A 12,752-nucleotide genomic window follows, 5' to 3' on the forward strand; every position below is an offset into this window, starting at 1 on the left:
GAGGAAATTGTATTACAAGCACAATGTAAAAGTGAAATACAGTAGTCACTATGATTCTGCATATTCATGTCATCTTTATAATTTTCTTGCTAAACTAAAATGAGAGATGCAGTAGAAGTGTTTTTTGTTTGTTTTTTAAGAACTGGCAGCAATTAATTTCAGGTGTAAAAACAAGTATTGCAATGTCTTTTGGTACCAAATAAACTGTTGCGTGGGGATTTTTAAAATTTAATTTGCACTAAGGATGTTGGACATGTAATTGTTGATGAAACCAGTGCAGTGAGTTACTCAAAGAAGTCAGTGAAAAGCATGTAGCAACATCTGTCATTACACAACCACAGTTAACCTGCTCTTCTTGTTTTTGAACAAAGTGTGTATGTTCTTGATTTCTATCTGTAACTGATAATGTCAAATGCATCAGAGCTAAGTGTTATAATTATTTAGTGATGTTCTTAAAGCAGATTTTAACCTTAGGAAAAAACTGTATTGAATGCAAAAAAAGGCCAAGATTTTCAAAAACAGAAGCCTGAAAATAGGGCTCCTGAATCCTATACTTGAAAAGTCTTGCTCTAAGTATAAGCAACCAGAGCATGCCAGAAGTTCATACTGAAACAGGCTGTCTAGGGGGTGATTTTTCAGAAGAGCCATAGTGACCTACAAACAGAAGATGGGATTTTTCAGGAGACTGTCACATTTGGAAAATTCCACCCCTAGTGAATTAGTCAAAAAGTCCAGCATATCAGAGTATTGATTAAAGAAAATCAAGAACCAGATAAGCGCTATGTGATAAGTATGTGTTTTCGTAACAGTTGACATAGCATTTCATTGTATCATTGCTTTGTGAAATACTTAGCCACCTCCATAGGCTGGCTACCTGTATATCATTATGCCTCAGCCCAGGATTTTTAAGGTACTGGAGGAGCACCATGGAAAACCACAGAATTAGTCCTTTTATGAAGCATGTTTGAAAGTCTTTTATTTCAGACAGTCTTTGGACAGCATCTTGGTTGTGCTTTAATTACAATATTTCACTCTCCTATAGGGCCATCCATCCAAGGCTAGTCTTTCATGAATTTAGTTCCAGACTGGTCTTTTGCTGTCTGTCATTACTCTTCTCTCCCAATTTGCAGATAGAGGGGCAGAGGTTAAGTGACTCTCTCTTTAATCCATACAGCTAATACCAATAGTGAATATTTTATGTTTTTATTGTTGGAAGGGATTTGTACCATGGAAACTGCAGAAAGTCAGTGAGTAGTGTATTGCTTTGGGTACACAGGTATTAGCCTGTAGTTCGAAAACCAGAAACAAGTGGAAATACTTTCCCCTCCATCCTAGTTAATTCACTAAAAGAACCTTCTCCTGGTTTCCGAGATTTGCTCTTGAATTTGTAATTTGTCAGTTGTAAATCCATTTGTGCAAAACCTTTTAAATCACTGATGGAAAACTACTGGTAATGATTTTTATTGACCTAAGAAAAATATTCATATAGAGCAATTTTGAATGGATTCTGCCTTACCATATAGCTCACGTTCTTCAGACTCTTGCTAAGCATGGTTTGTATGGGCCTTTTCATTTCTCTAATGGGAGGCTACCATGGGAAATCCAGGATGCTGAAGTAGTTCTGATGAGTTGGCCATGTGAATCTGTCCTGACCAATGCCTCAGCATGGTAATAAGAACATTGTGTTGCTAAAGCAGTGATCATTCCTATTTTAAAAAAACAAAACAAAAACACCAAGCCTGGCCTAACCACTCCTCGCCATTAAAAATCCCGACACCCTTCTCAAGAGCAGGGGTGCTAGCTCTGAAGTTGTAGCCAAGTGGGCTAATCCTATTCCAGTTGCCAAACATCTGCAGTTTTAAATGGATTTGGGTTGTGTTCATTTCACTGTGTCATTCATTAAACTGTTGCAACCTAGGACTTCACACACCATGGCCATTTGGAATGTGATGGAGACTATTGGAACAGAACTTCCTGCTCCAAAAATGCATACCACTGGAGACAGTGGAGCATCTGCGCTTTTAGCTTTTAGTAGTATACGGCCCATGGTTTACAGTGGTGTGGGTCTGAGTTTATCGAGTAAGCAGTATATGGCCCATGGTTTACAGCGGTGTAGGTCTGAGTCTATCCAGTAGAGTGCAGTGGTGACACACACACTGAAGGATTTATTACTAAAGTTCTAAACTACTGCAGAAAATTTCTAATCCACTTAACTGTTGGAAAACAATAGCTGGTCTCACGAAGTTCTTGCCATAAGAAATCTTAAGCACTTATTTTCATTTTCAATAGAAACTCGCTTTTTAAAAAATTATTTGCATTATATGTTGCAGAGAGATCTATGGGTAATTGTGCATTTTATTTTGTTAGCTTTATGATATTGGTGACAGCAGAAGGAGATTATGGTGGTTTATATCAGAGCAAATTTATAATTACACTTTTTTTCCTTCTTTGGGCAAAATCTCTAAAGATGGGAGAGTCGGGGAAGCTTCTACCAATTTCTTGCATCTGCAAACTTGCAATGGAAATTCACAAAAATAGGCTTTCTTGCAAGTTAGTCCAGAGGGGATTACGCTGATTTAGAAGCATCCCCCATGCTATTTCTGCTCATGATCACTGTCTTCCAAATTGATCAGAAGAGGGGGAGAGTATATTGGGGCCTCCATTTATGTTTGAGAATGGTTAATACATATATTGTGGCCCAGAAATTATAAGCTTGATGAGGAAGAAATTTTCTTTGTTTGTACGGCACTTAGCACAAAGGGATCTTGATTTTCTGATCGGGGTCCCTAGGCACACTGTCATAACAGAAATGGACTGACTTGAATCAATAACCCATCTCTGTACACTAACATGTGCCTCTTACGTGAGGTGAGCATATATTTGGATTAGAAATGGAGTGTGATTCTGTTTGTCTAAAATCAAGGCATGCTGTCTGCATGTTAAATAGTGAAATAACTGAAATCTGTCTTTGTTTCTGTTTGTTGGCTGTTACATAAAAAGGTTTTTCTTATAAATTCAGTCCATTTATGTGGCTTTTCCCACATATGAACCAAAGAAGTTATAATCAAGACCATAATAACTATGAAGTGAATGGGTAAAAGTAACTTCTGATTTGTTTTGGCATTGACTGAATGTAGGACTTGAAACAGCTGAATGAAGACAAAATGAAAATATAAACGTAATGTGAAGTGTTGGTTTTGTCTAAAACGTGTAGCTTCCAACTCCTCCCACGGTCACAATAATTACCTGTTACTCTGAAGTGAGTCAAGGCTTAGCAACACATATGGGACAAAGTAATCAAGATTTGCATCAGATAGGAAGAGTCTTGTTTCTGGCACGTTTGTTTTCTGAATCAGATATGTTTGGATATCTGTCCACATTCTGGAAATCCAGCCTATTTTAGTCGTTTAACAGTAGCCATGAAAGAGACTTGAATATTTTGGACTCTTGGGAAAATACTTGCAGAACATGATGCAATCTAGGCAACTGTCTTCTCTTTGATCCTTCACAGTAAACGTATCATCATGTTCCAGTTCATGGAAACACAAAGTGGACCAAATTCATGTATTTAAGTCCATTGACTTCAGTGAGCTTACAGCAGGGACAAATTTCATCCACTGAATTTGTATAGCTCAAAAATATCCTACAGAATCCCAGTGGAGATAAGTAGTAGAAGTATGTAGACAACATAATGTTCCATCTCTTCATACTTCAGTTGAAATGAGCCCTAGCTCACAAGTGATGAGAAGTTTAGCGGACTCATCCTAGTCCATAGTACAACTGGATACAGTGTCTGGACTTGGTGATGGAGCTAATTGTACATATCAAAGGAATACATCCCTTAAAGCAGGGGTTCTCAAACTGGGGGTCGTGAGGTGGCTATGTGGGGGGTCACGAGCTTCAGCCTCAACCCCAAACTCTGCTTTGCTTCCAGCATTTATAATGGTGTTAAATATATTTAAGTGTTTTTAATTTATAAGGGGGGTCAGACTTAGAGGCTTGCTATGTGGAAGGGGTCACCAGTGTAAAAGTTTGAGAATCACTGCCTTAAAGCATCAAGAATAGGGAGATGGGTAATTCTGTTCAGACTGACTCACTGGAAAGGGTTAATTCACAGCAGGAACGTGTGGGAATTACAAAATCACAAATTCCCCCGGGATCTGGAAATTATTTGAAATTTGTATATGGTGGTTAAATGAATTAATCGACTTTCTGGTAATACTAATGCAGCATCTTTAAGAGGCAGATGATTCACTGCGCCAGAGCAGTGTGTGGTTTGTACCACTTAGACTAGTGCTCAGACTGTCTTGGGAACTGGAGCCTTGTCATGTCTCTGGATTTGGATGATTCTCAGTGGTTGCCATTGGAGGGGAGAACTAAAAAGAGGACAATGGGCCTAATGCTGTTGAGTTGGTGGAAAAAAGACTAAAAAATTAGTCTGTGAATTTAGCAAAACCATCAGTCCTGGAAGAAACTGTGGAGCAAGAAAATTAATTCGAGAAAAATACAGTCCTATCTATGACTTCAAAGTAACTACGGCTATCTGTCTGCCACTCCAGTCTGTCTAGTGTCCTGTTCATCACAGCATCAGAGCATCAACTCATTTTGGGCTAAGGCTGAGATTTTCAAACATATCCAAATTCCACTGAATTTCTATAAGCAAGGTAGGGCTGTGGGCTACAGATAACGGGCCCTATGCCATTGTTTCACATGTGGAACTCCTTTAAAATAAACCAAAATGTCATCCAAATACAAACAGAAAAGGATTGACCTGACAGAGTGGATAATATTGTAGATATATTGTGATCTTCATCTTAGATTGTTCTTAAGGAGACTGGGTGCTTTGCACCCATGTTGTTCTAAAGAAAGATACTGATAATACTTGCCAGTGGATCTAATTATTTAAAAAGCCATGCAGACTGGACGCCATGCTTGGGGATTTCTGTAAGGAGAACAGATATCCAGACAGATTGGATTCGGAAAACAAGATATCACTTCTCAAAAAAAGCTTAGCTCTGAAAAATGGTGAAAAACCAAGAGTGATTAAGCAAAGACATCTATGGGGTCAACATTTGAGAGAGGGGGTTCCCCCCACTGGTAAATTGCCCACTGTACTGGATAGAGCGGGCCTTGTTTCTTATTTAATGAAGATGGTGTTTCTAATAATCTGTAAATCAAGTAAGATAAATCTATTTTTGATTTGCAAGCTTTGCTGTGTTTTAAATGTATCCTTCTTTGAAGAATACCCTGAGAGTCGCAGTCTTCAGACAAGTATTGATGGGATAAGCTATTGACTGTTGGAAAGAATAAAACTCTCAGGACATTGGGCAGCAGTTTAAAAGAGAAAATGATCCAGACTGTTTTAAAAAGACCTTGGTGGTTTCTCGTGTGTGTATTTGTGTGTACACACCCCAACATTTCTGCCTCCATCTTTCTTGAATGCCGCTGGACAGAGTAACTAAGGGATTCTCATTCAACCAATGGATTGTAGTGTGTTCATTTCACTGGTTTATTTCCCCAGCCCTTTATATTCAAATTCTCTTCTGCCCAAAGCACTCCCTTTGACAGCCACCAAAACCCTGTTTGAATCAATGCATTGCTCTAAAATCCACAGGGTGGCTTCTCAGCCGTCAATCACAGTTATTTTGTTGTTTCTTCTTTTTTTTAATGAAAGGGAGCCGGGACTGGCAGCGCCTCTCTGCGGAGCTAAGCACACAGGCGCTTCGGGAACATCCCGGCTGCAGTCTGCAAGCGCGCTCCGGCTCCGCTCGCCCCTGCCCTGGACGCTGACCCGCGCCGCCCGCCAGGAGTCGGGTTCAGACGGGCAATGGCTTCTCGGCAACTGCGGAGCAGCGCCCCCTGGCGTCTGTCTCAGCGCGCGGCCGAGCGGCATGGCGAGGGGAGAGAAGAAAGCTTTGCAAAGTGACAGCAAAGCCATGGGAGATGAACTGACTTTGCAGCCACTGAACTGCGATTTTCCTTCTTGCAGCGGTTCCCCACCTCTCCTCCCTCCCAAGCACACGCTGTCACCTCGCCGGTCTCTCGTTTGGCTTGGTTCATAAGGCAGTTTGGTTGCAGGGCTTTACGCTGCACCCCCCCCCCCCCCCACTTTCCTCCCTGCCTTTGAATCTAAATTGGTTTGTTTTGCAGTTAAAGCCTTTCCTTTGATTTCTCTCCCCCCCCCCCTTCCCTTTCTGCTGCGGGCAGGGGGCTCTTGCTTAGCTGGGGATCGCATTTCCCATCTCTCCTTCGCAGCCAGAAACTTCGGAGCAGGCGGAGCCGCAGCTTCGACTCGACTGATCCTTGGAAAATTACGAGTTAGTGGTTTGGGGTTTTGTTTTGGGGCTCTTTTTTACTTCAAGGGCTGCAGCTAAGTGATCTCTTTGGATTTCACTGGTGAATTAAATCTGAGTCCAGAGCCCTGTCTCTCTGGCCCCATCCGTGTAGCTGGTTTCATGGAAAACTTGTAAATTATCATTTGGTTTTAATTATTGGTCCCTCCTCCCCCCGTCTCTGTCTCCTCCCCCCGCCCCCAGTTTTTTTTTTTTCTCTCTCTCTCTCTGTTATATTACTCCATTTGGTAGGGTGATTCTCAGTTTTCTTGGGCTAGGTGGTATCTCCCTGCTGCCCTGAGAGATTTGATGACACCCCTCTATTTTTCCCTTTTCTCAGAAAATAAAGAGCAGTTGCCAAGATCATAGAGGGCCAAGAAATTATCATAACCCTGGAGAGTATAAATATTGCTGGCGAAGTTCTGTGAGAACAGCATTCATCACTACCAGCTGTGCTGAGACCTTAGCATTCATTGCACCTAGTGACAGTTGTCACTTCCCTCCCTCCCTCCCTGTTTTCATATTTAAAATATATAATTTATTTTCCACAAGCAGGTTTTTGAGGAGTTTTGGCTTCTGGTGGACTTGCAGATTTTGAGAGGTAAGTGTTAAATTTTAACACCAGATTTTCGACACTTGTTTTAAACCTTTTGTTGTGTGTAACAAAAATCTCAGTGTTACAGATATATACGTTTAATAACGTCTCCAAAAGATTGTGTGTGATGCCAAATTGCACTTTACTATTAAAGTTCCATTTATAAATAGTTCATAAGAGGTTAACAAAGTAATAGATGTTGTTACATAAATAGCATTACTAGGGTTATAGACCGTTCTAAGCACATAAGTGGAAAGTGTCATTGATAATTATAATCAACCAGTAGACCTGTTGGATGCTATAACCTCTAATAATTGACTGACCATTTATTAAAACATCTACTGAGTGTTTCTTAAACTTTTATAAACTATTTATATATATATATAAACTATTAAATATAAGTTATTTATTACATTTATGAATCTAAACTGGGTCTGTGACTAAACCTTCAAATACTAGTAGAATGAAGTAACTTCTATTAACAGTTAAAAAAAACAACTTTTAGTATGGCTTTAGGTAGAAACTCACCCTCTTGTATTACACTAGAGTGGATGATGGTAGATCCAGACATTTTACCTCTGACCTTGAAAACACAGATTTTACAGTTTTAGGCGGTAGAGATGACAACGTGTTCTAAGTCACAGCATTTGTAATTTCACTCTGAATATTCTGCTGGGATTATGTTTGCAGAAAAACCCAACAACATTGTAAAGCCTCAAATATGTGCATGTTGGCTAAAAAGACAAGGCTGCATACACAAAATATACAGTGGGCATAGTGCTTGAATCTTGAGTTTATGTATGTGAGTGAAAATCTGATCCACCACGGGCTCTGCTTTGCTGGTTTTGAGTTGTTGCTGGCATCCTATGTTAACTCTTGCATTTGCCCATTTCCTCTGCCTTCTCTGTGTATAGTATCCCGTGGAGCTGCAAATATTTGCAGTAATAGCATGTATAACCAGGAGAATAATCCAACCATTTTAATATTTAACTAGGGGGCATTTTAGAGATCAATAACAATAAAGCATTTTAAGGTCTGGTGAGGACACCACACTGAGGCTGACTTTGTCTGTTTGCCTGTGGGTTGAGTAAGGAGTTTTGCATGGCAGCTTCTAGAGGTTACCCGTGCTTCTACCATCTGAGATCACAAGCTATTCATTAGTCTAGGAAGTAACTTTTTGTCAACGGTCTTTTCAAAGCCCATTTAAATATGACCTCTTCAGATCTCAGAAAATACTTCTTCCTTTGTCCCCAGTTGAAATACAGTAACTCCTCGCTTAACATTGTAGCTATGTTCCTGAAAAATGCCACTTTATGCAAAATGATGTTAAGCGAATCCAATTTCCCCATAAGAATTAAGGTAAATGTGCGGGGGTTAGGTTCCAGGGAATTTTTTTTCACCAGAGAAAAGACATTGTATACATATACAGTATAAGCTTTAAACAATTTAATACTGTCCACAGCAATGAATGATTGCGAAGCTTGGTTGAGGTGATGGAGTAAGAGGGTGGGATATTTCCCAGGGAATGCCTTGCTGCTAAATGATGAACTAGCACTTGGCTGAGCCCTCAAGGGTTAACACACTGTTGTTAATGTAGCCTCACACTCTACAAGGCAGCGTGGACTGAGGCAGGAGGGAGGAAACACAATAGATGCAGGGCAGTCACTGCAAACACTTCCCTGCAAAAACTGAACATGATGATGAGCCCACGCGATCCAGCTGGAGGGCAGCACTCCCTCCTCCTGACGGCACATGCACGGCTGCACAGGTGCTGACTTTCCAAAGTGCTGGAGTGAGAGAGAGAGCGGTGCATTACCCCTTTAAGTCTGCTGACCCCACTTCAAGTATGTTGCCCTTTTAAGCAGATCAGCCAGTTCAGACAAGAAGCAACAGCTTCCAGCAAGCTCCCTCCTTTCTGTCCCCGAGCCCTATCCCCCTCCTCCTCTTTGTGGAGAGGGGGGTACGGAGCAGGGGGACATCCTGATATCAGCACCCTTCTTCTCCCCTTCCCCCAGCAAGCAGGGAGCTCCAGGGAGAAGCTCCAAGGCAGAGGGCAGAGCAGGAGCCGCACGGCCACCTGAACTGCTGCTGAGCAGCTGCTGAGCCACATACCTTACAGGGAATTTAGGGGAGCCGATGGGGTAGGGGAGCTGCTGGCCCCCCGGTTCTAATCCCCATAAGGAGGGGCTGCTCTTCCAGAGAATCCTGCAAACAGTGGACAAAGCAGGCGGCTGCCAAAGGACGTGATAAGGGAGCATGGCACAACTTTCAACGAGCGTGTTCCCTAATAGATCAGGAACGAAACAACCTTAACCGGGACAATGTTAAGTGAGGAGTTCCTGTATATTTGGCCAGTGAGATGCCTTCACGTCTGAACGTTCCGGAGGCAGTTTCTGCCGATTCACTGGTTTCTGATCAGTCCCAGATGTTACCATGGCATCGATACCATGAGCCTGATGCGCTTGGAAAGAGGTCATAGAAATGCTTTCTCCCCGTCCCCTGAACAAAGCAAAGTTTAGTCAGCTGGGACAGTGGTTGAGGAAGCTATCAAACTTCCAACTCGCACACCACGTGCGTCCAAAGAGTTTCCACCGTTGGGATGCCAGTGATCTGTGCAGCCTGGAGACATAAAGCTGAATATCTGGAGCCGTGATTCAGGAAAGCCCTTGAACGGGGGCGGGGTCAGTTACTTAACTGTGTTGCTGAATTGGGGTCTGGGTTTGTTAAGAAGGGCTTGAACACCACTTTGGGGCAAATGGATCCCAGTGGAGGGCTTGCTCTTGTATTCCTTGCCCACCCAAATTCCCAGGGGCATCCACTATACAAAGGAGTGTTGTATTTGCCTGCGTAATAGAAGCATGTCTTTGCCATTGTCCCCTGTTTAATTTAGATATTTCTGAGGCATCTTATCCTGGTCACTGTCAGTGACAGGCTACTGGACAAGATGGACCCTTGCCATCTTATAAATAGGGTAACTACCTACTATACTGGCATGTTTATTTCCCCTCCCCACTGACACTCCCTCCATTTCACTCATCATCCATACCCTCTTTGGTATGCTGGAGAGTTATTTGTTCAGAGAATTCCCTTCACCTGGGAAACTGGTGCAACTGAATGTCTTTGGGCCAAGTTCTAGCCCCATTGAAATTAATGTCAAACCTCTCCTTGATTTCTAATTGAAATCAGGGATCCTATGGATGCACATTCACAGAGGATGCAATGGGTGATTTGTCTGGTCTAAAAGCACAGAGTGCTGGAAATGATACTTCCCCCCTACCTGAAAGTCAAGTACTTGAAGCAGGGACTGAATACTTAGTCCACCAACATTAAAACTAGGTTTCAAGGCAGCCCAGTTGGGGAGAAGGGATCATGCTGTTAATTCACAAGCAGAGGAGAGGACTCAGAGAATAATGCACCATCTGTTACACTGTGTTGATTAGCAGCCGAAAGGGCTTGAGCAAAGTAGCCAAGGGTCTGTTGAGGACTTGACATGTTGACTTCATCGCGTAGTAACAAGTTTGGTATGCCTCTGGGCTGTCAGATGGTTCAGCTGATTCGCAAGTTACAATTTCTTGTACCTGCACTGTGTGGCGGACGGGGCCCCTGATTAGAAAAGGGAGTAAATCTAGGTCAGTAGGTATAACTGCAGGCTATGCCAGCTGTCTGCTTCTCTCCACCATACCCTAAGAAGCAGGCTGCATTTAAAATTCCTCATAATAAATAGCCACGGCAGATCATCTTTATTTAAAACCTCTTAGGGAAGTGTCTGAAGTAGGAATTGTTCCCTGACTTGGGCCAGATGGTCTACAAAAGTAACAGCTCATTTCCCCCCTAGCCAGTTAGGCTTCATTTATGGAGGGATTTGTGCCAGCAAACAATGCCGAGAAGAGAACGAGGTTAAAACAATATTTATCTTTTAAAAAAATGGAAATTGTGTGCCTTTAAGGATCTTACCGGCCTAATTCAACCTCTATTTAACCAATGAAACACTGAATGGGGATGATGCTTGCATGTTACACTTCCTCTATAAAGCAAGGAGGTATTCTAGTGAAGTAATTAAGACATTTTCTTTGCATGATATTATCGTGATCGCCATTGCTTTAGCAAAGCCCAGCTCAACTGCTTAACACTTTGCTTAGGAAAAAGTATTAGTGGTTGGTTGTTTATTTGTGCCACAGTAGCACCTAGAAGGCTCAGTCAGAGATTTGGGCTACATTGCGCTAGACACATGCCGGGACAACATAGGCCCTGGGCTCGATTTTTAGGGGGTTGACGCTCCCCTTGACTTCAACTGGAGTCTTGGGAGCTCAGCACCTCAGAAAATTAGACCCTTTACGTTTTGCATTCTGAACATTGTCCTCATCAAAATAATTGCGTGCTGGGTCTGCACCCCTGCCTAAAAGGATGTTGTTGACACCTGGCTGCATTTCCATTAGATTGGAAGCAAAATATTTCTAGATTTAAATATAGAGCATGCTCTGATTTATGTTTTTCCATCGCTAAAAGCAGTTCTGCTGCCCCCTTAGAGACATAACACTCTGCAAGAAAGAAAATGAACCACCTCTTCCAAACACATTTAACACTGTCAAGCCGTAAATACCCCTGCTTTAGAACACCCAGTGGGGGAAGATGTAGCGGTAATTTGCAATGCTGTAAATTTAAACAGTAAAATCTGCAGAACCGTCACTTAAAGAAAATATTTGGGGGCCTATTCAGGAAGGGGCTGTAACTGCTGTCACACAAAATGTTTAAAATGACAGCATTAGGGATAGTTTTGATGAGGGAAAGACTCATCTCTTGGAATATTCCCTCTTTGTAGAGCTGCCCTGACATACAGTTGTTCCCGTTGGCATGGTGGTTCCCAGATTGCAAGCCTCATGGAATAACACTGGAAGTCCTTTATTCACCACTTTGGTTTTATGAAGAGGGGACTGGATAGTTCCACTGTCGGATGTGCAGTGTGAATGTTTAAACCCTATTACGTATTATTCCTATGATGGTAGCTATTACCGGCCCCACTTGAGATCACAGGAAACTGGACAAACCTCTAGTAAGAGACAGCATAGGTTCTATATAAGCCAAGACAAATGGCCCTCAGGTGAGGGAGTAAGTGTGGACTATTAATGAGGAGAATCAGGGTGGAGAATTTGCTTGAAGATTACAGGTGCGTCTGAAGGAAGGGACAGAGAGGGGGCCTTGCAATTGAGGACATGGATGATTAAGGCTGGAGATTCAAACCATCATCAAGTCAGCACATTTAAATTTAGGGCCAGCCATTCCTCTCTGGTTAACCCTCCCCATTAAAGGCAGGCTGACTCATGACAACCGAGCAGTGCAGAAGTGGTTCCTGTTCGAGAGGAGGAAGGGAAATCTACTCCGGCTCCTCTCCTAATCTGTAATAATTCATATAACTGGCTGCACATCTGGCTCCAGCTAAGTGCAGTAACAGCGTCAGTGAGAACACCCCAGTGCGTCACTTGCAGACAGGAATTTTGATTGCTCTGATATTACGATGACATTTTCACATAAACATACAGAGATTCTGGGAGCTGGCAGCTGGCTCTGCCTGAGTCTATTGGCAGGCGGAGGCCTCTGAAATAGCTGTAGCTCATGTCTGACCTCTGTGACTTGGCTGCTGGGGAAGTTTGCTTTCCCTTTTGTTAGGATCTGTTCTCCTCCTTTAAGGACGACACTTGGAAGAAATAATGTGTCATTGCTCACCCTGCATACGTGAAAAGGCACAGCTTGGATTATGTGATGGTTTAAGGGCCTGGGGATTGATTCACCCTAATGGATACAAATTACAGCTCAAAGGGGAATCTATA

The 12,752-nt window shown here is 42.4% G+C and overlaps 1 protein-coding gene across 2 annotated transcripts in view; it reads left to right on the forward strand.

Moving 5' to 3' along the window:
- Nucleotides 1-5,692: 5,692 nt before the first annotated feature.
- CRISPLD2 (cysteine rich secretory protein LCCL domain containing 2) overlaps nucleotides 5,693-12,752 on the forward strand; it is a 41,496-nt gene continuing 34,436 nt past the window's right edge. The window contains exons 1-2 of one of the 2 annotated variants that reach the window (XM_037877844.2): nucleotides 5,693-6,317; nucleotides 6,673-6,933. The gene's annotated coding sequence lies outside the window, so the exon portion shown is untranslated. The remainder of the gene's footprint in view (nucleotides 6,318-6,672; nucleotides 6,934-12,752) is intronic. The other variant, XM_007059276.4, reaches the window with a different exon arrangement.

The sequence above is a fragment of the Chelonia mydas genome, chromosome 12 (genome assembly GCF_015237465.2).
Source record: "Chelonia mydas isolate rCheMyd1 chromosome 12, rCheMyd1.pri.v2, whole genome shotgun sequence".
NCBI classification, from domain to species: Eukaryota; Metazoa; Chordata; order Testudines; family Cheloniidae; genus Chelonia; species Chelonia mydas.